General features: G+C 41.3%; 1 protein-coding gene across 4 annotated transcripts in view; it reads left to right on the forward strand.

Annotated features, from left to right (window-relative positions):
- The window catches only part of DOCK10 (dedicator of cytokinesis 10), a 281,603-nt gene that overhangs the window by 36,529 nt on the left and 219,626 nt on the right, over nucleotides 1–25,448 (forward strand). The gene's annotated exons all lie outside the window — the stretch shown is intronic.

Below are 25,448 nucleotides of genomic sequence, written 5' to 3' on the forward strand. Positions count from 1 at the left end.
CATAGAGCATAGTATCGGTTCGTTTTTAATATTTTCATTACATAACTGGTATTTTATTTTTGTAGATGGAATACTAAATTTGATCCAAAAATCTGCTACTTTTTTTATAGTTGAAAACTTTGTGAGGGTAAAATGAAATTTTAACAGCTAGGGTAAATTTAGTCATCCTTGACCACTTACTTACCTAAGCGTTGACCTGTTTGTTCATGTAGTTCTCCCTAGAGGGCGCCATATCCCCATTTCATGACAGTTTTTCCACAGTTGTCTGCTGGCCCTGTAATACCATGTGAGGTGAAGTCAGTCGTTTTTAGGTTACAAGTTGGGATGTTTTAGTAAAACTATCAGCAGTGGAGACTGCGTTTTAGCATGGTAAATGCATAGCTTACTGGAAGTATTTTCTTTAATCTTAATGGCGCATGGGACATAGCTTATGGAAGGAGGCAATGGTGTTTATTTAACATGGCTATGGTTCTGTTTTCCTCAGTTCAGTTTTAGCCCATCGCTGTGTCAACACACAGAAACCTGTGGAATATTATGGACAGATAGTGGAATGTTGGAAGGAATACTGAGGGCCAGTTCAGTGGACTTGTGCTCTCTTTTTGGATATGTTGCCTGCAGAAGGTATTTGCCCACTTTGGGCTTCAGTTTCCTCATTTGTAAGATTACAGAGTTAGTCATGATATTTTTCAAGATTCCACCAGCTTTGTGATTCATGCTCTTTGGTACATAACAGTTAGAGAGAGGAAGTGAGACTAGTCCTTCCAATTGTGAATTCAAGGGAAATTTAGGTAGTTACCCCAGTGAAATTATGGTCAGCCTACAGAAGATACCATAAATTTTTTGGGGAAAAAAAGCCAACTGATAAAGAGACCCATAAGATGCTAGTAAATAGATTTTATGTATCTTCTTAAAACAAAAAATCAGCATAAGGTATTTGTTTTTAACACTGGCTAAAAGGAACAAATGCTACCCAAAATCTAGCATGTGCATAAAAAAGATCTCCATTCAAGAAAGTTTTGCTAAATGAATAACAGAATGGCTAATTCGATTTTTGGTACAGCTTTTATTTCCAGAATATTTTTTATTATATTAAATCATTTTGATCTCCACATACTTCCAGGAATGGCTTTAATGCCACCCTTCTGGGTCCATGGGAAGTTACTTTACTTTTACTTTCTCCATTCCCACACAAAAATAAGTAGATGTTAGTAGAGTTTCTGAAAATATGGGATGCATACACTGACCATGCTCATAATTAGATACAGTTATTGTTATATGGCCATTTTTAAGTTTTTGAAAACAGTTGTCATGCTTGATATGGTCTTATCTTTCCAAAACCAATCACCGTTCTTCAGATCATTCTTATGCACAGTCTTCAATGCCTTCATTTCTTTCCTCTACATGGGACTGCTTTGTCTTTGTCCTTCCTGCTCTGTCACCCAGAAAGAAACCGGCATCACCCTTCTCTTATTCTTAATGCTTTTTTCTGCTAATACAATTTAACATTAGACATCTTATCACATGTTGATTTATATTGATGCCAAAGTCTTATTCACAAATGTACTAGTAAACCGCAATTCTCCTTTATATCCTAGTGAAAATATTTTTTTCTTTTAACTTACAAGATCTTTTTTTAATCTTCATTGACGTGCATCTTCTTCAAATTCACCTTCATGTGGGAACATTTTGGACCCTATGTCAACCCCTAATTATTTCTGCTTGCAACTTCATGTCGTCTATAACTAAAGTGGCCCCATGGCATGCTCATATGCTTCATTCGTGAACATGTCAAATTTAACAGAACCATGAAAGAGCCATGATGCTCACTGCTGAAACCACCCTCCAGGCGACACAAATTCATTCTTCAGCACCCTTGAGCTCCAGTGGTTTAGCAAGTCAGAAATTCAGTGAATTAGAGTCATCCAGTTTGTGTTTTCTTCTTGTGTACAAGAACATTCAGAGGTCTTATCCCATGCCTTTATAAAGCGCAGACATTATTACTATTTCAGACAAGAGTAAAGGGAAACAAGATTTTTGTGACCTGATAATAATGCTTTGTGGCCTTAGTGAAATCCATACTGGCACCTGGGAACCACCTTTTTCTTTCCCAGGGGCTGACAAACCATCTGGTTAAAGTACACTTTCAAAATTTGCCAGAGATATATGTAAAAGGAGACAATAGATTGCAGCATCCACCTCATATTCACTTGAAAGAATCCTTTGATGCATTTTTGCATTTCCAGTCTTCTGAGCTGTCTCCACACATCCTCAGAGCCCCTGATGATAAGTTGAATAAGTTCTGTCAATATACAATATAATTTCATAGGTCAAAAGTTCAAGTTCTTAGGGCCACTACTACTCGGTCAAAAAGGTGGGCTTCAGTTCTCCTTTGACAAAGTTCACTCTTTGCTTTCAAGGCCCCTATCCCTGACATTGAGAAGACAGAAACAACATGAAAGTTCAACTTTGACATCCCTAAGCAATAGACCTTTTCCTTCCTTGTTCCTTTTCTTTCTCCAAACATAAATTAAAATAATTAAAACAAGTAAGAAATATACTCAAATAATTTATCAGGCACCGTATGATGAGTATAAGCAAGGAAATGAAGGGGAATGAAAAGAGAAATCACCTTTGCCATGGGGGCCTCAGGAAATGGACTTCTTGAGCTCATCTTTGAAAGATGAGTGGGAATTTGACTGAAGGCATTAAAAGCGACACTAACAGAAAAAAATGACAGGAACAAAACCATAAATGAGAGAATACTTAAATATTTAAGAAATGGCAAGGACACTATTAGATATATGAAGCAGATGAGGGCCGCACTAACAAGGGCCTCTGGGTTGCTTCTCCTTTGAATAATTGGGTAGATTTGAGGGAGCCCTTGGAGGTTTTTCAGGTAAAACTATGATCTGAATTCATAAACTTAACCCAATAGAAAGATTGCAATTGGGAAAACAAGTTAGGAGATTTTTATAGGAGTCCATTCTACTCAAACTAAGGCGGCAGCAAATAGAAAGAATAGAAACCAGTTCATATGGTAAAGATGGGGAGAAAAATGAAGATGGATTTCATATTAATCAAGTATTTAAAGAAGCATACATATATTTTCTCTGCATGAAAAACTACTTTTCCTGTCCCCTGCACAATAAAAGTTGTTAGATGTTAGTAGTTTCTCAACATATGGAATGCATACTAGTCACCATACTCAGTATTACTTTAAATGGTTTCAGACACAGCCTTAACATTGAATTATATTATGAAAAAGGAATTTTCTTTTCAATTTTCTCTCAATACATCAGAGTATGCCAAGGATAAAGTCTCAGTTTAGTGTCACTTTGTCCTTAATAGTGGCCTAACACTTGTTATTCTCTCCTTTCTCACAAAGAGAGAGTAAACTTGGACTGAGAAACTTTGGTGGGCAAGAATATGGAGATAGAATTGAATGACATGTTGATTTACTTTTTTAATGAGAATAATGACTTTCTATTATTCTCTTTATGGTAAGTGATACCAGTATTGTGTTGATGATTAAGATATATAGTTTTATTTTTAAATAAAATGTGTTTTGGGAAAAAAATATGTCCTTGATTTAAAGTATGTTGTTAAATATATACTCACAGGTAATATAAGGATTTGGTAAAAGTCAAGATGGTGGTACATGAATAAGTAACATTCAGTCATCACTGCTCTAGTAAAAATTCCTATTAAAATTGGCAAAATCACACATTTTAAAGATTATTTTTCCCTTCATTGAATCTACCAATTATGAAATCATGCCCTTGTGTCTCTGAGAGTGTTTGTCTGGTGACCTATGAAGCTTTAAATGCTGTCTGCTTTCTCCATGTATAGGAGACAATAGTGATAGCCTGTTTTATTTGGAGCATAAAATAACTGTTTTGACTACTAGAGACTTGTAGGGTTTTTTTGCATGTGGCGGCTGCTCTACTGGAATGGATGGTAATAAAAATCCTATCTCATTAGACAAAAAGGTTATTTTCTAAAGAGAGCATGAGGTCTCATTTCTCAATTCACTTCCAAATTGGCTGTAATATATCTAATGACCTCTTTTCTAAAATTAGTTTCATGTAGAGCATCATTGGTTTCAGGCTTTTTATAGATTTAATTTAATGTTCATTGTATTATTGACCACCATGAGAAAAGAGGGTCATACTTATGCTTAGAGAAATACAGCAAGGTGAGGACTGCTCCTTTGGGGGCCAAGTACCTTTATCCCTGAGTTGGGAAGTGGGACCACATGTGGACTGAATCACTGATGGACAGACTCTAATGGCTCTTTTAATGCAAACGATTGATTCTAGAGGCAGGAAGCTGCTGGAAGAGGCTGCCCTGAAACTCTGCATCAGCACGCTCAGCATTCTTAGTTCCTAGGAAAATAGATGCTCTCTGCACTGTAAAGCCAGGGCTATGGCATTGGGCTGGGAGCACAGGTTCTTGAGTCTGTCAGTGATGAGTTCAGACAGGGCTCCACCACATATTAATCCTCGCTCCTTGACCCTGGTAAGCTGTTGAAACTCTCTGAACTTCTGGCTGCTCAACTTCAAAATAGGGATGAATTCATCTCCTAGGACTTCCATAAAAAATCACCAGCTGGGTGGCTTACAACCACAGAAATATATTCCCACACAGTTCTGGAGGCCAGAAGTCCAAAATGAAGTTGTTGACAGAGCTGAGCACCTTCCAAAGGCTCTAGGGAAGAATCCTTCCTCGCCTCTTGCAGCTTCTGGTGGCTCCTGGTGTTTTGCGGCTCGTGGCTGTGTCACCCAGTCTGTCTCTCTCTTACGTAACCTTCTCTTCTCTCTGTGTTTTCTCTTCTCTCTTATAAGGATTCCTGTGTACCTGGCCCACCTGGGTAATCCAGGATGCTCTCATTTCAAGATCCTTATCTTAATTTTTAATTACATCTGCCAAGACCAAATAAGATCACATTTGCAAGTTCCTGGAGTTAGGATATATCTTTTGAAAGGCCACCATTCAAACCACTGTGAATGATAATCATGCTTGCATGACAGATTAAATGAGAAAATGCCAAGTACATAGGTAATGCTCAAGTAATGTTAGTCATTATTTTTATGATTCTTAAATAACTCCTTTTTATCATTATAATATTTACTTTTGGTAGACTTCACCATGTTTAACTGTGAGTTATGTTATGATTGGACCTGAAGAGCAAATATGAGACTCCAATTGGTTTTGAACATTTCATGCAGGGAAAAGATATACTCTCTCTCCTCCAAATTGCTTGGGAGTCATTTGGCATTATATTATCAGAACAATTTCATATTATAGAACCTTTTTTTAATTAACATTTTTTTTTATTTTTAAAGAAGTTTTAGATTACATAAATGTTACATAAAAAGTATAAGGGTTTCCCTTATGCTCCACTCCCTCCACCTCCCAAACTTTTCCACATGAACAATATCCCTCATTAGTGTGCTGCATTTGTTACAATTGATGAACACATATCGAAGCGTTTTTGCTAACCATGGACTACAGTTTACCTTATAGTTTACACTCTGTCTTGCACAATTTTGTTAGGTTATGACAAATACAATGGCCTATATCTGTCACTGTAACTCGTTCAGGACAACTTCAATGTCGTGAAAATGCCCCCATATTCCACCTATTCTTCCCTCTCCCTCAACCTCTGGTGGCCACTGCCTTTTCATCAATGATACGAGTTCTTCCATTGCTAGAGAAATAATAAGTCTATAGTAGAATAATAATGTCTACTTTATTCCATTGTTCATTTCCCAGTCTTGAGGATTTGGTGATGGTGATGCCCACTCTGCTTCTAATTGAGAGCAAGCTTAGATCCCATGGGGCAGATGGATCAAACTATCTTGCTTACAGTTGCAGACACTGTGTTCCTTGGGATGGGCATTGTCCATCATCATCTCCTTGTTAGTTGTCCTGGGTGAGTCCAATGAACTGGGGAGTAGGTGTTGCAAGTCTGCTGAAATTCAGGACTCAACTGGCACATGGACAGACCAGAGATCTAAGTCTCTGAGATGTATATTTATCAAGTACAGTGCTAATTATAGGTTCAAATAAAAGGGGCAAAAGAGCCATATGTAGAGAACTTAACCTTATAGAACTTTAAAGAGACAGCATTTCTTGTCATTTTAGCAGATAGGACGGCCATCTGGAATCAGGAATGCTAATGAAATATCAACAACTCTACTTCGTAAAATTTGAAAGAAAGAACATTATTAGAAAAAGCCTTTCATTTGAAGCTAGAATAAATGTGTGTTTTTCTGCATGTTGTATTTATTTATTTTTTTGCACCAAAGTTTCATTTGGCTAAACATGAAGTCAACAAACTCAATAAAGCATCACTTCAGGATAGTGAATTGCTTCCTCTGGTTCTGCTTGAGTCAGTCTCACTGTCAGTGATAATTCTGCTTCCGAGATCTAACCTGCTGGAACAGGGAAAACAAAGTCCCACCTCCCACCGTTGGAGAACTCAGACTCTCCTTGAGGATGTTTACCCCGAACGCTAACTCAAACCATCACCTTCTAAAGTTTCTTTCCAGTCTCAAACACAGTTTCTGTCGCCTTTTCAGTCTTTTGTCTGGCTGTTCATCAGGTTTTACTTGTCCAGCCCAGGGCAGAGCAAACTCGTACAGTTCATACCAATTCCGCAGTGTGTACTAAGCATTTGACAGTCTTCTGGGCCCCTCCTGAGGGCTGTGGGTGATGAGATGCCATCTTCTGGTTTCTTTCCTTCTGCATATGTGGGTGGACATGTCTGCCTGAGCCTAGGTCCAGCTTCTTGAGGGCTGGTCTGGTCCTTGTCACACTGCAATGTGTAGTCACTGAAACACTTTCTGTGCCTCAATATATTCATCAGGTAAAGAGAGCTGAAGAGTTGACCAAACCGGCCAAATCTCTACTATTAAGTCTAAAGAAATACATGGAAGTAACTCTCTTTCATGTCTGTCAATAAAGGATCCTATGGAGAAGCAGGGTTACATCTGTGTAAACTCTTTGAGAAAGTTTTGCAATGTCATTGCAAGTTTTGGCCTGTGCCTGCATTTTTTCAGCGTGCCACTTAGGAACTGAAACCGGGGGAAGTGCTGTTGCAATTAAGGGATGTTCAGGGTGACAGCTGGTCATTCTCATAGGATGACACGGTGGAGTAGATGAAAGCATTCACTTGAGGCCTTTTCTCACAATGGACACGAGGGGGTGGTACTGATATAGGGAGATTTCAGCATCCTGTGAGGAAGTGGCATCTGCTGCGACAAAACTCAGACGCCTTCTTGGGGCTCACAGTGACAATCAAGCTTCACTGCTTGAAGGACAAGATTCATAGATACTTGCAACATTGCTGAGGGCTTGACACACTAGTCTGTAACTGTAGCGGTTTTGTGTGTGTGTATATGTGTGTGTAACTTGAGTGGTTCCTAGTGTTATTTTGTAAATGATAGGACATAGCTTTTGTGGTTTCAGCAGACTCACCATGGATCTGTTTCTTGAGGCCAGCTATATTTCTTTATAAAAGATGTATGAAATTGAAAGTCACATTCCCTTACCCTTTGATATGCAGTAATTTTCTTATTATCGATTACTTGCCAGTTCAACAGTTACTGCCTCAATGCCAGTGACATCAGATGCAGGATGCAGTTTGAAGGATGATCTGAGAGATGTTTTTGCACCATACATAGTAAAACTTTCAGTACCTAGCCCAGCCCTTGGCTTACCCTAAAGTAAGTCTTATAATTCACTGCTACATACTTTCAAGTTGCTACTATCAGTTTGGGGACCAGAGTACATTGCTTTTGGAGTTTCATTTTCCTCATCCGGAATCGAGGGCTTTCCATCTAAAATAAAATGCTTGTCTTAGACTAAAGACTCCACAAAAATCACCATCATGGTGTTTATGGATAATAGTCTCTCAAGAAGGAATCACATTGATTCAAGATTTGCACCAGCTTGTGAACTCCAGGGGAATAGGTCCCTCAAATATTTTGTTCCTAGTTATATTGCCAGGGTCTAGGACAGTGCCTGAACAGACTGGCATTTAGGAAATGCTCATTAAATAGAGAAGAAAAGGAATGGGGATGGCAGAAGATTGGCAAATTAATACCTTATTGAGCTGGACCCTACCTCTGTACCACTGGAATGAGTGAAGAAACCACTGAGGAAGTTGCTCATGGGAATTGGAATACTATGGATGAAATTTCAAGGGCAATACTTTTATGAGAAAAAAATCCATTTAAGGACTTGTGCCACTTCTTTTTCATGTATAAGTCATAAACTGGGGCTGACTGGTGATCTTGATGGAGGGATTTCAATGGAGTAGATTGCCCTGTGTTCCGAGTGAGTGGGAGAAGAGGAAGGGAAGAAACAGGCATTTTTGAAGATTCCTTCCACTTGTTTGCTTGTGATGGAAGGCAAGAGGGTGCTGTAGCTATGGAAATTTCAGAGTTGAAAGAGGTTTTATTTTTGTTTGTTTATGTTATTAATGGGAGAGGCTTTATGCTACTGAGGGGAAGGAGCCAGTAGAAGGGAGAGAAATGATTGATGGAGCAAGACCCTGAAAGAGATAAGAGCACAGAAATTGGTCTGAAGGAGGGAAGACTTCCATTGCCTCTGACACTGAGGAGAATGTGGGGAGGATGTGAGTAAATATTTAAAAAGAACAACAATACAATTAACACCAAGGTACTGAGCCAAGGAAAACAGATCCTTCCAAATTGCTTTATTTACATTCATTTCCTACATATCCATTTATTTTTATTCAGCTGCTAATGATCACTCACAGAGAAATAGCAGTAGAGGCAGAATTTTAACAAAATATATGAATATATGAAATATTTGAAAAATATATGAGAAAGCATATAACTGCTTCTAGAAATACATTATTATAGATAAGCATACTTATGTAACTTTGGAGTTTCCCATTTTGCACAGGCTACATTAAAACTCAGAGGCAATAAGGATTTTAGACAAAGTAAATTGAATTGGTGATGACCCACCAAACAACAGCAACAACAACAACAAATAATTGGAATAATTCTAAAAGGAAATTGTAACTAGACTGTCATTTTCAGGTCATCTTTGTCTAGCACTTAGAACTGCAGTGTGCCATGAGAAAGAAAGTAGTAAAAAGCAGAATCAGGATGGTAGCACTGGAAATTGAAATATAGGGATGTGTTCAGGAGTCAGCAGGAGATCTGCAAGTTTGGATAGCTCACAAAGTTTGGAAGCTACATTGGGGGAAACATGAACAGAAGGCAGCTGGAGTGACATGCCTTTGTTTACCAGCATGTTGTCGAATCTCCAGGCACACCCACATCCACCTGGCTCTTCTGAAGACCTCCTTGGTTCTTTGCTCTCTCCTGGCCACTAGCCTTCCCTCTGGGGGATTTTCTTCAAGTCTTAAGTCATCTCTGGCTTTGGACCCATTTCTGGCAATGGCTCTCTTACTGGATTCCAGCCTTGGTCCTCCTTGGCTTGCCAGCAACCTTGGACTTCAGTTCGTGTGCTCACCATTCCTGAGACTACTCACATAGGGCATCAAGCAGCGGGATTTGCATACATCATATCCCCAACGCAGGCTGCCATCTGACTCCCCTCCTGCCAAGAGCCACAGGTACACATGGATGGCAAGGAAGAGAGAGACAGCAAAGATCACCCCAAGGTCTGAGCAAAAATGTTGTGACTAGTAAGCCAAATAGGACAGTTGCAAGGTAGAGCTGATTCAAGAAGGAAGGCCCAGAGGGAATGTTGAATTTGGCTGGGGGCAGAATATCCAGATGGAAATGGGGACATAAGCGTTTGGGGGTTGGCCTAGATGTTGACGCTAGTGGTGAAGATTTGGGGGTTCTTGGTGAACAGCAAGCCACAAAAACACTGAGCTAGAACGCTTTTCCCTTTCTTCTTCTGCTCTAATCTGAAATCAGCCTGGCTAGTGGAGCTTTGGATCCAATTCCCATTTCTCACTCCAGCTTCTCTCAAAGACTTCAGCCTGACCCTAATTCTGTCTGCGTGCTGCACCACACCCTTGCCGGAGGTTGGCCTTGATATACCCCCTCCTGTCTAAGGCCTGCATCCCCTACCATCCTGATATACAATCCCCCTGCAGGCCTGACCAACCCCCTTGAGGAGCCAACTTCGAAAGCTACACAGGGCTTCTTTTTCTTGTATTGCTCAGATCAGATCCCTTGAATATTAAGCCCTGTCCAAATCACTAACATGTACTGACATCTATTTTGCCAGATGCCTGGCTAAGTGATTTCACACGGAATACCACATTTGATTTTCACAATAACCGTTAAGAGTTATCACTCATTATCAGGTTGACCGATAGCCCATTTTGTCTCTGCACAGTCCCTGTTTGTGCTATCTGTTTTAACAGTATTATTAACAACATCCTCTTTCATTTTCAGATGGGTTTGGACACTCAGTAATATGGTCGTCCTGACTCTTACCACTTTCCTCATTTTATGGATGAGACACAGAGAAGTCAAGTCCCTTATCTGTTGTCACATAGCCGATACCTGACTGAACCAGGATTTGAACACAGGCAGTCAAACCCACGGCTCCAACATTTCACTGCTGTGCCTAGATTCATGCTCACTAGTCTCCTTAATTTTACAGTTTGGATGGATGTCTGCTCTTTTAGGATTCACTTCTTTTACTAATTTATTTCTTCTATTTTGTGCCACTCCAGGGAGCCTACCTTATTTCACCCCTCACCCACCATGAGTGACCACCAGCCCAGTTCTGTCTGTTTAGAGATACCAGCAATAGGGTGAGCTTTTACAAAATGTGGCTATGTTGGAGAGAAGAGAAATAAAGAGCTTGCTTGATTGGGCAGAAATGAAAAGAAACATTTATTTTTTAGAGATGTAAGACTTGAGCAAGGTTGGTAAGAAGGATCTGAGCAAGATTTTTATTGAATGAGAAACGGTTCGGCCAAGTGATGGCCTAGCCATTTATTTTGAACAACTTACCAGTTGACTCAAATTATTCCACAATTGATTCAAATGAAGCAAATGGTTATCGATTGTAGAATTGACTAAAATGCCTAAAAACAACTATACTATGTAGAAGTTCACCTGATGTAAACAGACTTGGATTTGCAAAAATTGAATTTTGAAAATCAATATAGTGTCCTTTCCATGCTAAAGATAGTTATGGCCAAGAGTCTGAGCAATATATATTAAAAATTATTCAACTAATGAAATACTTTTTTCTGAAATTAAGAAAAAAAATAATTAAAAAATTCAACAGTGGTTATTTCCTGCATCCTGAAAACAAAGGAATTTACTGAGATTCACATAGTTGACCATACATTTGTCACCAGTGCAATAGGGTGTCACTTCCTCTTATAACTCAAAGTAGTATGCCAAAGCTCTCCTCTGATCTTCACACACCACCTTGCCCAGAGTTTGTCATGCTGTAAGTAGTCCTCAAATGGAAATGGGTAGAAATGGGAAACCATAGCTGTAAATCAATATGAGGTGACCCCATGTTTTAGCAGTGTTCCAGAGTATCTGTTGGCATATCATACCTGCATTACATCCCACATTCTGAAATGAAAGGAATTTTCCTTTACAATTATCAATGGTTTTGTCACTGTTGGTTCTAGCAATGGATGACTGTCTCTTGGTTTCAGAGGAATGGTACTGTACCATGATGAGGGACTAGAAACAAGCTTCTGTGCACACCTCTGCTATGCAGAGCTCCTTCAGTGCTAGAATATCAAAAGGTTCTATAAAATTATTCAAATTGTTCATGATCTAGAAAGAATTAAAAGAGAACTTTCTGTGCATTATTGAAAGAAATCGGACATGAAATAGGTATTAGGTGCTCAATCAATGTTTGTTGAATGAAATATAATTATATTTGTTGACATCAGCAGATTTACTAAAGATGCTTCTCATACCTATAATGTATATGTATGTGTGAGTATGAGAGTATGTATAAAGTGTCCATGCGAATTAGAGGGATTGCTATGGAAAGTGAGTAAAAGAATGACAACAGATACACGAAACTATTAGGACTAAGTCGACCAATGACCTTTTCCCAGGAGGCTCTCAACAGATGTTTACCAGAGGATTATGAGTCAAGCCATATTAAGATCAAAGCTGCTAGAAAGAGGCAATCTTCTTTGTGGGCGTATTTTAGTGATCACTATATCTGACATATCCCATACATTGTGAGAGAAAATAGAAGGTGGAACTTTTCAGGTTGAGAGTGATTCCCACTGTTTGAAAGGAGGAGGAAGTGTAGCAGGCCCTTATCGATCATTTAGTGGTACCTGGCGCCATGCTAGCTAAGCCTTTTGCTTGTGTTCTCTCCGTTCTCACAGCAGTCCCCTGAGGTAGGTATGAATTCTGAGATGTGTTAAGTAACTTGCTGAAGATTACAGAACTAATAAGACAGACCCGACTTTTAAATTTAGGCTGACTTCTTCCAGAATTCTCCTTACTGAGGACACACACAGCCTCTGCCTACAAGTTTAAACTTTGTTTTCCAAAGCACATCAACATTAACTTCTACAAAGCTCGTCCTAATACAAATTTGGTAGGCTGTTCTATAAATCTTCTTACATATTAAGTCAATGGCAAAACGATCTGAAGTGTCACTATTTTTCTTCATAGATGTGTAGTGATATGCTGGTTTAAAGCCAGAAGAGTCATTGCAAAATTCCTTCCCCTCAGCTCTGTGTTGAGTGGGGATTTGACTGTTTCTAAGACTGCATGGTGACATTGTACATTCCCTTTGAGAAATGTACTCAAATCATATCCTGATCACACATATGTTTCTAAAGACCTAAGGGCACATGCAGTCTTATTTGGGCAATTTTTTATCCCACGCGCACATATCAAGCAGCTCTGGAGAAAATCTCCACTGGGACCACAGCATTGCCCTTCTGGCAGCTTGGCGTTAGTTCCAATTCTTCCTGCTCTGAGTGTTTGGCAATACAATGAGGAAGCATCTGGGCTGGGGGATAACTGCCACAAGATTGGGTAGGGCATGCATCCTTTGGCCCTCACTGCACAGCAGAGCTGCGTGTCCTTGTTGGGTGGGGGTCATATGGGTGGGGTGGGGAGTTTACTTTTCACTACTCACAATTCTGTAAGCTTGTGTTATGAAAAATTGAGTTTTCCTCCTGTTCATTTCTGCTCTTAAGCAGAAAGCAGGATGACAATAATTTGCCTCAAGAATAAACAAGAGCTTCCTGCATTCTTGTCTTGCATTCTTCTGTTCTAAATGCTGGGAGTCAGAGTTTTCTCGGCCTTAGGGACATTTTCCCTTTTTCCATGACTGCTAATGCCATCCATCAGTGAAAGGCACAGTTGACTTCTGTGGTATATGGCCATGAGCTAGAGACATTCCTGAATTGAGTTCATCAACAGTTAGAGTGTCTCTATTTATTAAGTCCTTACAGTACTAAGTGCTTCATTTGGATTGTCTCATTCACTTCTTGTAATCATGTAAGATAAGAATACACAATTATTATTCTGGTTTTTATCTGTGTGGAAACAAAGCCTGAAAGGTTATTTGCTGAGGGTCATAAATCCAGGAAATGACAAATTCAGATCTGTAGGAGAGCAAAATGATCCTACCTCCAAAGAAAGTGAGTGAAGATGGGTCTTATAGGGCAGAGCTGTCCATACCTAAGAGCTAATTGAGGTGATTGTGCCAGCTATTGGACTGAGTCTGGATAGGGAACAGGTAAGATAAAGTTCTACTGGCTTCTGACTTGGCAAATCTCATCTTCATGTGAAGGAAATGATTTGGTTGGACCCCATCAATCACTTCCTTTCCAATTCTTTCCTCTTCCCGCTCACTCTTCAAAGCCTTCCCACCTCTTCTGTAACCTTACTCAAGAAGTTCGCTATCGCCTTTTAAAAACTATTCATCGGGGCAGTGTAGTCTATCCCAGCAACAACTCCTCCCATCCCTCCTTCCAAAGTCCAGACACAGGTCATGGGGTTTCACTCTTTATGTTGAGATTAAGTGAAGCTATTGGGTTCTAGACCTATGAAGAATCTGAGAGCTTCTCTGTTCTAACCTATTTTTTTTTCATGAGCAAGGGATGACAAGACGTGTCCAAAATCATCAGTAGTATCAGAGACCAAACCCCACCCATGGCTTTTCCCACCACATCACACTGAAAGGAAGAGTAGACAATCCCTCCTGCAGAACTGCAGTGGCTTCATTGGTCGAAGCATAAACTATAGATAATAAGAAGTCAAACTTAGAATCCAACATCCTGCAATTTCGGTTTTAAAGAAGAGCTGGGGGAAGGGGACTTGGCCCAGTGGTTAGGGTGTCCGTCTACCACATGGGAGGTCCGCAGTTCAAACCCCGGGCCTCCTTGACCCATGTGGAACTGGCCCATGTGCAGTGCTGATGTGCGCAAGGAGTGCCGTGCCACATAGGGGTGTCCCCCGCATAGGGGAGCCCCATGTGCAAGGAGTGCACCCCATAAGGAGAGCCGCCCAGCACGAAAAAGTTCAGCCTGCCCAGGAATGGTGCTGCACACACGGGGAACTGACGCAGCAAGATGATGCAACAAAAAGAGACACAGATTCCCATGCTGCTGACAACAACAGAAGCAGACAAAGAAGAACACCCAGCAAATGGACAGAGAACAGACAACTAGGTGGGGGGGAGGGAGGGGAGGGGAGGGGGAATGGGGAAGGGAAGAGGAAAAAATAAATCTTTAAAGAAAGAAAGAAAGAAAGAAAGAAAGAAAGAAAGAAAGAAGGAAGGAAGGAAGGAAGGAAGGAAGGAAGGAAGGAAGGAAGGAAGGAAGGAAGGAAGGAAGGAAGGAAGGAAGGAAGGAAGGAAGGAAGGAAGGAAGGAAGGAAGGAAGGAAGGAAGGAAGGAAGGAAGGAAAGAAAGAAAGAAAGAAAGAAAGAAAGAAAGAAAGAAAGAAAGAAGAGCTGGGCATTACCTTATCAAGGTAATCTTTTAAATATAGCCCTGCCACTCCTGTTCCTGCTGGGTGGAAACCTCCTTTTGTCCTCATTTTCTTTCCACACCATTATGCTGGATGCTTTGCACCAACCCTAAAGTCCTAGCTAAGAATGTAAAGTTGAGATTTCTCAGGTAGATACCATCCTCTTCATCTTTCTAATTGATTTGTAAAGAACATTTAGAAATGACTTACAAGACTGCCATTTTCGTGTTTGTTTAGCAATTTATGATTATTGCAAACTAGATTTAACTTGGAATATTTAGGATGTGGGTGGTTCATTCCTGCCACAATTCAAAGGAAAAAAAAGGGAACATAGAAAATAACATAGAACAAGTACTGCAAGAACAGTTAATGGCTCATTTATCCAGCATCATCTGAGAATACTTTCCACATAGCATGCTTTTGAAGATAACATAATTTACCCCATTGAATCACCAAACTTAAAAATGAAAAGCAGACGTTGGTGGAAATTTTATCCAGAATGTTTCACATATTTCTCCTCCTTAAACTTTGCTCATTGAACATTATCTGACTTTCCTTAATGCATCAGTGTCATCACTGTAAATGCTTATTTTTTTACTGGGCTAGAACACTGTGCAGTTTGTATTTTTTCCAGTGTTTAGAGCTCCCAACATGGACTAGTATCAGATAGTGTGGGTATTGATTTCTTCTATCTCTATATTTTTGTCAGATTGTCTGGCACCTGTCCCTTCCTTTTGTGTGACTCATATCTTTAAGTTAGTCTGACCCAGCCACGCACTCTGCGCCAAATAGCTCCTGAAGTGAAGCCGTCGGCACTTCCTGCCTCACCTCGCTCTTGACCTTACCATTTCATTCTAGTACCAAGGTTCTCTCTTTTGTTTGAGCTGCTCCTTACACGTGACTCTCTCTACCTTCACCCTTGGCTCAGGCCTGGTACCAGTCCTCCTTGGCACTTAGAATAACCATGATAATAATGGTAATAGTCATATTAATAATAGTAGCAAATGGGTGCTAATGTCTACCATTTATGTCAATGCTTTATACATAGTATCTTTGTTGTAACAGCTCCACAAAGAGATAATCTTAGTCCCAGAGAGTAAAGTGACGCTGCAAGGAACTGTGGCTAGAATTCAGATGTAGGTCTCTGCAACTCCAAAGCTCATATCTGTTGCTCTGAATCATCTCTGGGTACCAGCCTGGGATATGGAATTATGGACCCTCATTCCTGCCCCAAATACACAGCCCCCAGACCCACCTGGTCAGCTTAATTGTGGGGACCACCACAACCACTGGAAGAAAAAGCCATCAGCTGTCAGTATCCTGGCCTGCCTTAACAGGGACAGCCCTCCAGTTCTAGTCACCTGCTCCTTATTCCCACTGGGTTAGGGTAGGCCAGAATTACCTGCTTTCTACTCAAGGCCATTGCAAGCTGAGCTCAGCAAGCTCCTTAGAATCCTGCAGACTGTACTGGAAGGTGTGAGGACCTCTTCTCCGAGCCCCTTCGTCTGGCTCTGCAGAAGTTTCTGTTGCTTCCCAGCACTTGGCTGTGGTCAAAATAGGTTGAGGTTGCAAAATGTTTAAGTGAGGTATTATTGTATTATTTCTAATATATTTACTCATGGAAAAGGGCTGGGGAGAGGTTATGTAACTTTTCTCACGTTACCATGGGAGCGAATTTCAAAGCACAGAGGAGGCATGCACAACGCCCCACACTCTCATCCCTCCATCACCCAGGGAACATTGTGTGTCTCTGGGACAGGAAGAGTCAGGAGATAAAAACACCACTGGGAGGGGGGCTTTGGGAGGGAAGAGAAAAGAAGTAATATATGAAAGCTCCTAGATCTTGGCTTTTCTAGCATGTTTATTGAATGTGTACCAGCTGTCTGGTACTGTGTCAAGCACTTGACACAGCTATTAGATGCTTGTCAGTACTTATCCATTTACCAGATGAGGGAACCTGAGGCTTAAAATTTTGCTCAAAGTCACAAAGATAACAAGTGGCTCAAGCAGGCTTAAACTATAGCAGCCTACCTTTGCATAACCACTATAAACTATTGTTATGTGTGCGTGTGTATATATATATTCTATATATAACATCTATTAAGGAGGAGAAAGATTTATTATGAGCTGAGAAAAGGAAAAGGTCAATCAAACATAGAAGCCTCAGTAATGTAAGGCATGATATTAATGGAACACTTAAATTATCCATACATGCTGCAGGAAGCTGCTGCTGATGGAAGCTGCCTTAGAGACCCAATGAAGTATAATTTTCTGATGCATCTAAATGTACCAACGAAATAGTAATCTGCTTTTGGGCCACACTGATGCCAAAAGTAGGAAAATGAAGATAAAGGGGGTCTTAGCAACAGCCCCTGAATTTTTGTAGTGGAAGAACAATGTACTTGTTTCCAAAGTGATTAAATAAACAACTCAGTAAATGTCAACCCTAGGAAAGACAACCATAAAGAGGAGGCCACTATAATTAAGTGAAAAGAAAGACAGAAATGGGAGGGAAAGAAGTCTACAACTCACAGATGTGGGAAGTAGAGGTCATGAGTTACTATCAACATAGACTGAAATCCAAAATTCTTGAGTTAGAAATAGCACGTGGCCAGGCAAAGATGCAGCCGCTAAAGGGTGCATGGGTTTCAGGAACCATCACTTTACTCTGCCCTGTTTTCTGCTTTTTAGCTAAGAAGGTGCTGATTAACTCCCTCAAAGCCATATAATTGTATATATACCTGAGGGGATTTGCCCATCTGAAAGCAGACAAGGAGAAATGTACTCACTAATCCCTGGTCTGGAAAATGACCAAATCCTATGACCTGGTATCATTCAGTGCGGGGTTGAATTCCCTGTCATCTTTAATCTATGGAGATTATCCTCCTTTGGACCACTTTTGTTTGGGAACAATTGCTGAGTTTCTGGAATATTTAGAATGAAACCCAAGAGCATTAAGAACTTTGTTATTATTTTTAATTTTTATTATGTATTATTGTTTGACTCATTCCACACATCTTGTCTGAGCTCCTATGTGAAGGTTGTGCTACAGCTTAAGTAGGTAGACAGAGGCTTCCTATACCCCTGCCCTGGTCTCCAGGCTCTTTCCCATCACACAACTCCACATAGAATAGCGCTGATGGTGGAAGGGAAGGGACAGCAATGATGAGGCAGTTGTCCTCCCACCAGCTTTGTGGTTACCCCACTCTGCCCAGGAAGGCAGGGGGCCATTTCCCTCTGCAGCAGCCATGTGCCCAAGCTGTCAATACACTCTCAAGGGCACCAGGTTAGCCCTCAACCCATGCAAGAGTGAGCGGCAGAGGATCTTCTTCTCTGAGCAGAGGCAGCCATGACCAGACTTCAAGGGTGTCCTGGGGTGGGCCAAACTGTATGAGACAGTTGAGTGATAACCAACATCTTACATTACTTAGGGGCCGATGTTGCACAGGGAGACAGAAGGGGAAGCAGTCACATTTCTGTATTCCAAATTGTCTTAGTCAAAGGGGTTCAGTGTCAAATACCACAATTCTGTTGGTTTTTATAAAGGGTATTTATTTGGGGTAGGAACTTACAGATACCAGGCCATAAAGCAAAAGCTACTTCTCTCACCAAAGTCTATTGTCACGTGTTGGAGCAAGATGGCTGCCAATGTCTGCGAGGGTTCAGGCTTCCAGGTTCCTCTCCTCCCAGGCTCGATTCTCTCTGGGCTCAGCTGCTCTGCTCACTCCACAAGGTCAGCTGTAGACTCTCAGGTGAATGGTTTGTCTTTCTTCCTGGGACCTCTGCTGAGTCCAATTGAGCTTCTCTTCTTCCTCACTATCTGCTTCTTTGTGTGTTTACTTCCCAGGCTCCAGCTCAAAACTCCAACCCTCTTCTCTGCCATGTAGTTTTCTCTGTGAGTCCCTGCCCCCTTGGTGGGTAGTGACTCAACATCCTACTGACATCGTCCAATCAAAGCCCTAATCATAATATAATCATGCGCAGGTACAGAGCAGTTTACGCACATAATCCATTATCTATTTTTGGAATTCGTAAACAATGCCAAACTGCTGCACAAATGTAAGAATATGTATATGCTTTTCTAACCAATTTGGATAGATGAGTCATTTCTGCAACTGAACACTTCAGACTATAAGCATATTTTTAAAATTCTCTTATGAGCAGGCTCATTACATTAAAAAATGTTTAAAATTCTCATCAAATGCAATTTAAAACGTCACCCCAAAACAATCTGGCTTCTGACCCTTCACCCAAGGGAACATCATTAATTTCCCTTTGAGAGCTGGGGATTTTTTCATGGTGGTCTCACTATCATCTGTCAGATGCCACCAAGCATTTTTCTGGTAAAAAGCTACCTTTGCAAGATAAAAGGTTTACTTGGCAAAGATTTGGTACTCAGAATTGATTAAAAGCTCAGATTCTGGAGCCAGTCTTGATAAATTTAAATATTGGCACTGCCACTTACTCAATTTAAATCTATGAACAGGTCACTTAACTTCTGTGCCTCAGTTTCCTCATCTGTAAAAAATGGGGATGATAATAGCACGACCTCATATAGTGAGGTTCAAAAGAATGAATACCAGTAAATATTAATTAGAACTGTGCCTGGCACGTAGTAAGTGCTATGTAAGGCCTTGCTTTATCACTGTTATTATTAACAGGATTGTGATTATGAATTGAGCACGCTCTATCTAGCGAGTTAACAATATCAGCATAATCCTGGCTCTTATAGACAAGAGAAGACACAAAAACATAAAAATTAAACCAATCAAGGTAGTTACAACTTTCCTAAGTGTTTGGAAGGAAACCTACACGGTGCAGCAGTAGAGACTGAGGTTCAAGGCTGTGGGGGAGGCCTTTCCGGGGAGGCTTCTCGGGGGCAGCACCATGTGCAAGCTGAGCCTGGAGGGCTGCAAGGGGGCAGCACCACACTTACTCACAGAATGGTTATTAGGTGCCAGGCTCCGTACTTATCTTTTCAGTTACTCCCCTCCCCCTGGCACCCTGACAGGGGTAAATGATCATCCCCCTTTTACAGCAGATGCTGTTGTGGCTCTGAGAGGTAAAGTGACTTGCTCAAGATCACACAGCTTGTGCGTGGCAGAGCCCTACTCTAACCCGTGTCTGTCTGACTCTAGCTCATATGAGCTTTTTCCGCTGTAATTATGCTGGCTGCTTTTTCCCCCATGCTGCCACTGGGACAAGGATTTGTATGCCGTGAGAGTTTTTCTGTAATTCCACCAAAATATAGGGTAATTATAATTTGGGTGGGCAGCAGGCTCTGCCTTCCAGCTGTGGGAACAGGGAGATGAAGAGCGTTGGCAGCTCCGGCCTTTTCTTGGGCAGACTGACAAGTGACGGACAACCTCTGTCTGGTGACAGGTGTGCCGATGGAAGTCTTCCCTTCAGGATGTGTGAGCCAGGCAGGCAGGTGGGCGGGAGACACTCCCCTACCCCCAAACAGGCTAATGCCAAAGTCACCAGGTGTTTGCGACGCTGCGGCGTCTGTCCTGGGTTTTCTGGAAGCACTTGACCTTCTTTAGAGAGCCGAGGTCAGGTGTTCTCGGTTGGGGGTGGGGAGGAGGTAGTCCTTGAACTACTTTCTCATAGCCAGCACATACTTTCCACAAACTCGGCCTCTGCTGAGAACAGTGGCTCCCACTTCCTTTGCATCCTCCTGCTAGACATGCATTACATTTGTGCCGTCACATTCTCTTTTCATCTTTCCAAAATGCTCAGACTCTCATCTGCTGAAGGAGCCTCCCCTTTACCCATTACTGTGATCAATATAATCCTTTCATAGAGTTTTGTTGTCATTTCACTAGGATTTTAGGAGTAAGGGTGGTAAGCAAATGTGCTTCCCTCACCACCTTGAAATCTAGAAGTCAGGGTGTCTGGATTCCAGATCCAGATTATGTTCTGCTGGCCAGAGGCCCTGCATGTGCAGTGAGAAGCAAGTTCTCACTGGACTCCTGAACCTTTATATAATGGAAGTGGGAAGGAAGGTGGAATTAATTGATCCTGGGGCAGGCAGAGCCTTTCTCTGGGAGAGCTGATGCTTCACTTGAGACTGATGTTTCGAATATGGTTTTGCCAGGCAAGATCTGCTGTCAAAATCACAACCTTTCCATAAATTTCTCTTTACAAATAGTTCTATATATAACTCTCTTAGTCTTTTGAAACAGTAACCAGCAACCCATGGCATGTTAAGCCGTGAGGCCCAGCTATAAGAAATCAGGGGTATCCAAAAAGGCACTTATAAGGCCAATCTTGTTAGGTTCATTTCTCATTTAAAATAGTTTCATCTAAGCTCATCTTTGTTTTTACAGTACGGCTTTTTGTTTTCAGCTGTGCATCTTTCATTGCGCTTAACAATTCTGTGTCAAAAAGACTCAAAGGGGAAGCAGATTTGGCCCAATGGATAGGGCGTCCGCCTACCACATGAGAGGTCCAAGGTTCAAACCCAGGGCCTCCTTGACCCGTGTGATGAGCTGGCCTACATGCAGTGCTGATGCGTGCAAGGAGTGCCATGCCATGCAGGGGTGTCCCCCACGTAGGGAGCCCCATGTGCAAGGAGTGCACCCCATAACGGGAGCCACCTAGCGCAAAAGAAAGTGCAGCCTGCCCAGGAATGGTGCCACACACACGGAGAGCTGATATAGCAAGATGACACAACAAAACGAGACACAGATTCCCAGTGCCACTGACAAGAATACAAGCGGGCACAGAAGAACACACAGCAAATGAACTCAGAGAGCAGACAACTTGCAGGAGGGGGGTGGAAGGGGAGAGAAATAAATAAAAATAAATAAATCTTAAAAAAAAAAAAAAGAAGAAGAAGACTCAAAGGCCTAAAGGCATTCTCCAGGTCTCTTGGGTGGGAGAAGAACATGGGCTTTTCCTCCATCATGCCCAACCCAGTCCAACTCAACACAGAATTTCAAGATGGATTTAGATATATTGCTCTTACATAATTGAACAAAGCTGGGAAAGACCAGCCTTTCAGTAGGCATTTTCAATTCAAATTAAATAAACATGTCCCTTGCCCAGTAAAAACCTCTCCAAATTATTCCAGTGGTCAAAATACCTATGTCTATAATCAAATGACCCTTAGGTCAAAAATTTTTAGAAAACTCTAAAATCTAAATCCATTTGAAAGGACTTGTTAAACAGATGAGCAACCTGCAGTCAAGTGAGTGGTCCCCTGAGGTAGGAGGAGAGCCTTTCGGGAATATATTTATGTCTGTTTGTTCATTCCTTTTTGCTTTTTTCTCTGTGTCCTTCTTTTACTCTCTCAAACTCCTTACTTTTTCTTTCCATATTTATTTTTCTCCCCAGGTTCTATGTTAACGTGTCAATAACCTCTCCCTCCACTCCTCCTTCCTTTTCCTAGCTAAGCTGATGCGATTTCATGTCTCCATGGCATGGCCATCTTCGCTTTGAAACAGGAACCCTTCTTCATTCTACATGAATTCAGGATTTCAGAAATGCTGGATGAATGGCACACACATATATTTAATAACCTCCTGTAAAATCTAGTTACCAGCACTTCTGTAGAAACTATTTTTTTTTAAAGATTTATTTTTTATTTCTCTCAACCCTCCCTCCCCCCATTGTCTGCTCTCTGCGTCCATTCGCTGTGTGTTCTTCTATGTCCTCTTGCATTCTTGTCAGTGGCACCGGGAATCTGTGTCTCTTATTGTTGCGTCATCTTGCTACATCAGCTCTCCATGTGTGCGGTGCCACTCCTGGGCAGGCTGTGCTTTTTGTGTGTGGGGCGGCTCTCCTTGCAGGGCGTACTTCTTGCTCATGGGGTTCCCCTATGCGGGGGACACCACTGAGTGGCACAGCACTCCTTGTACATATCAGCACTGTGTATGGGCCAGCTCACCATATGGGTCAGGAGCCCTGAATTTGAACTCTGGACCTCCCATATGGTAGGTGGACACTGTATCAGTTGAGCCGAATCCACTTCCCCTTCTATAGAAACTTAAACTTTACAAATTATTAGTGATGTTATTTACTCATGTACGAGAACAAATTAATTTTAAATAAATAAACCAATCTTGATTCTAACATTTGACAATAACTATTGAATCATGAAATAAGAAGAAATAAGGGAAGGCGACTGAGAAGAGAACAAAGGATAGAATCCAGAAATTACTAGTTCATAAGGCCATGTAGATTTTAATGCTAAAGGCCAAATTAATGATTCACTTTATTAATGTTTCAAATATAAATAGCAGAGAATTGTTGAAATGTTTATGACTCCTTTTGAAAAATATTTCCTGTGCAATAACATGTATGCTAAAATCTGTGGCGAAAATGAACCTTGTCTGTTTGGGTTGATTTATGTCCCCTCCCCCATCTACCTCCAGTTTAACTTACTATACAAAATTTAGAGCTCAGAATCCAACCCCTTTCTTGTCATTTTATTATATTTAAATTTTTTTTAATAATAAAATACTGGGGAGAAATGCTGAACCCTTATTCCCTGATTTTCACCCTTACTGTTTCTTGTCCATTAGATGACTGTGATACATTTTGAATTCCTAAAATATGAATTCTAGGAGATTTCCTTAACTTCATGGAGGTTAAAAAAAGAGACGGAAAGAGAAAGAGAAAATATTGAGATTCCCTCAGCAGCCCATTAGTAATAGGGGTGAATTCCTCAGAGGCAAAGAGGGAATCAGTGAGAACAGGGACCTACTAGCTAGAAAGCATCTCGTTTGTTTCCCCCAAAGACTTTGGCGTCTGCCAAAACATCTGTCTCGAACAGGCACCCCGGAGGCTAGCCAGATTTAGAGAGCGGTGGCTAGAAAGGAGTCTGAGGCACACACTGCTGCTTCCCAGCCAAGCCCGCGGTGTGTGGCTCAAGTGTCTGTCCTACCAGCCCAGTTGCTGGCCAGAATTGTGGAATGTCTAAGCACTTAGAGTCAGCACCAAGCTACATTTGAGCTATGTGGTCATAAGCAAATGATTGGAACCTAAGGAAATGATTGGAGGGTGAGATGTTCATGCAGTAGGAAAACGGGTGGGCCAGAATGGACATGGACATACGGGTTGCTGGAGGAGCCATCATATTTGAATGGACACATTCCTCAAAGGGGAAGCCGGGTGTGTGCTTTGTCCCTGGTAGACACTATTTATATAAATATTCAAACTCGCAAACGAGACAGGCTAAATTGTAGCCTCTCTTCAGTAAATGCCCTGGTTGTTTGGAGTAAAAATGGTTTGGATTAGCACCCGGGCACTCTGACAAAGGTCCGAAGGGAGTTCGGGGGCTTGCCAGCACCATTAGCATTTTTTTTCTTTTTCCATTTTTTCCAGCAGCACTGAAATATGTTTGCTCAAAACAGAGAGAGATGAAAAACTCCTGGCAGCCAGTACCTCTTAACGAAAAATAAAAAGCATGCTTTACTTCTCTGGCAAACATACCAGTTAAAACAATGCTGTGTTGGACAGATTAGTGAGCAATTAATGCCTAATTGAGCCCAATGCTAGAAGCCTCTGTGAAAGCAACTTTACTGGGGCTGGGGTGGCCACATTTTGCAACAAAACAAACCTTCCCCAAACTTCCTGCAGCGCCCTACACACCCAGGAGCCCGGAAACCAAAGAAAAATCTCTCTCTTTTTTTTTTTTTGACTCTCTGAGAGTTGTGCCCAAAGAAGAATGAGCTTGACAGAAAGAGCCTGCATATGGAAATCCTAGGGGGATTTCATACTTTCCTCGTTTGTAAGCAAAATCCATTTTCTGTGAGATATTTTTAGTGTGCACATCCCCTGATGTCCTCTTCTCTTACAGTGTACATTAAATCTCCAGGCCATTCCAGGCAGGTCACGTGATTTATGAGCATCTCCTCTGTTCCCCCCTAAGTGACTAGTCTCACAGGAGTCAGGAAAGACCAGGCTCTTAACTACCCAAGACCTCAAAGCCCTTTCTGAAGCCTGGAATTCTTATTGATAGGAAGTTAAAATGCTTTCCAGCTGCCTTTTTAAGAGGTCAGCTTGATGGAAGCTCACTGAATGACCTCAGTCATAGAGATATTTTCAGCCCCACAACCGCCTATGTAAATATAAAAATGTATTAGGCTGCACAACTGCATGTGTGGGAACAGAACAACCATGCTGTTGAAAGGAAATCGTAGGGGAGCCCTGGGGTCTCTCACGTGGGTTTGGTTAACGCGTGCATACTTTTGAGACATGTTTTGATTAAGTGGACTTTACATTTTGAATGAGCCAATTTCGTTTCTGAAACTTTTGAGCTATGAAAAGTAAAACCCCAATCACTTAGTGACCAATCTAGCAAGATTTCCTTCAGGAAGTGTTTACGTTTTTTAAACACTATCATTTTCACTCTTTTTATAGTGCTCATCTTGCCTTGGAAAACATCACTGTGAAGCCAGACTTTTCGATTATTTCCTTTGCAGATGAGTGATTTATTTGAGTGCCTGAGTGGGAAAGATATACTTATTCAGCCTTCTGAAGCTAGAATCATGGT

Source organism: Dasypus novemcinctus, chromosome 7, assembly GCF_030445035.2.
Source record: "Dasypus novemcinctus isolate mDasNov1 chromosome 7, mDasNov1.1.hap2, whole genome shotgun sequence".
Taxonomy (NCBI): Eukaryota; Metazoa; Chordata; class Mammalia; order Cingulata; family Dasypodidae; genus Dasypus; species Dasypus novemcinctus.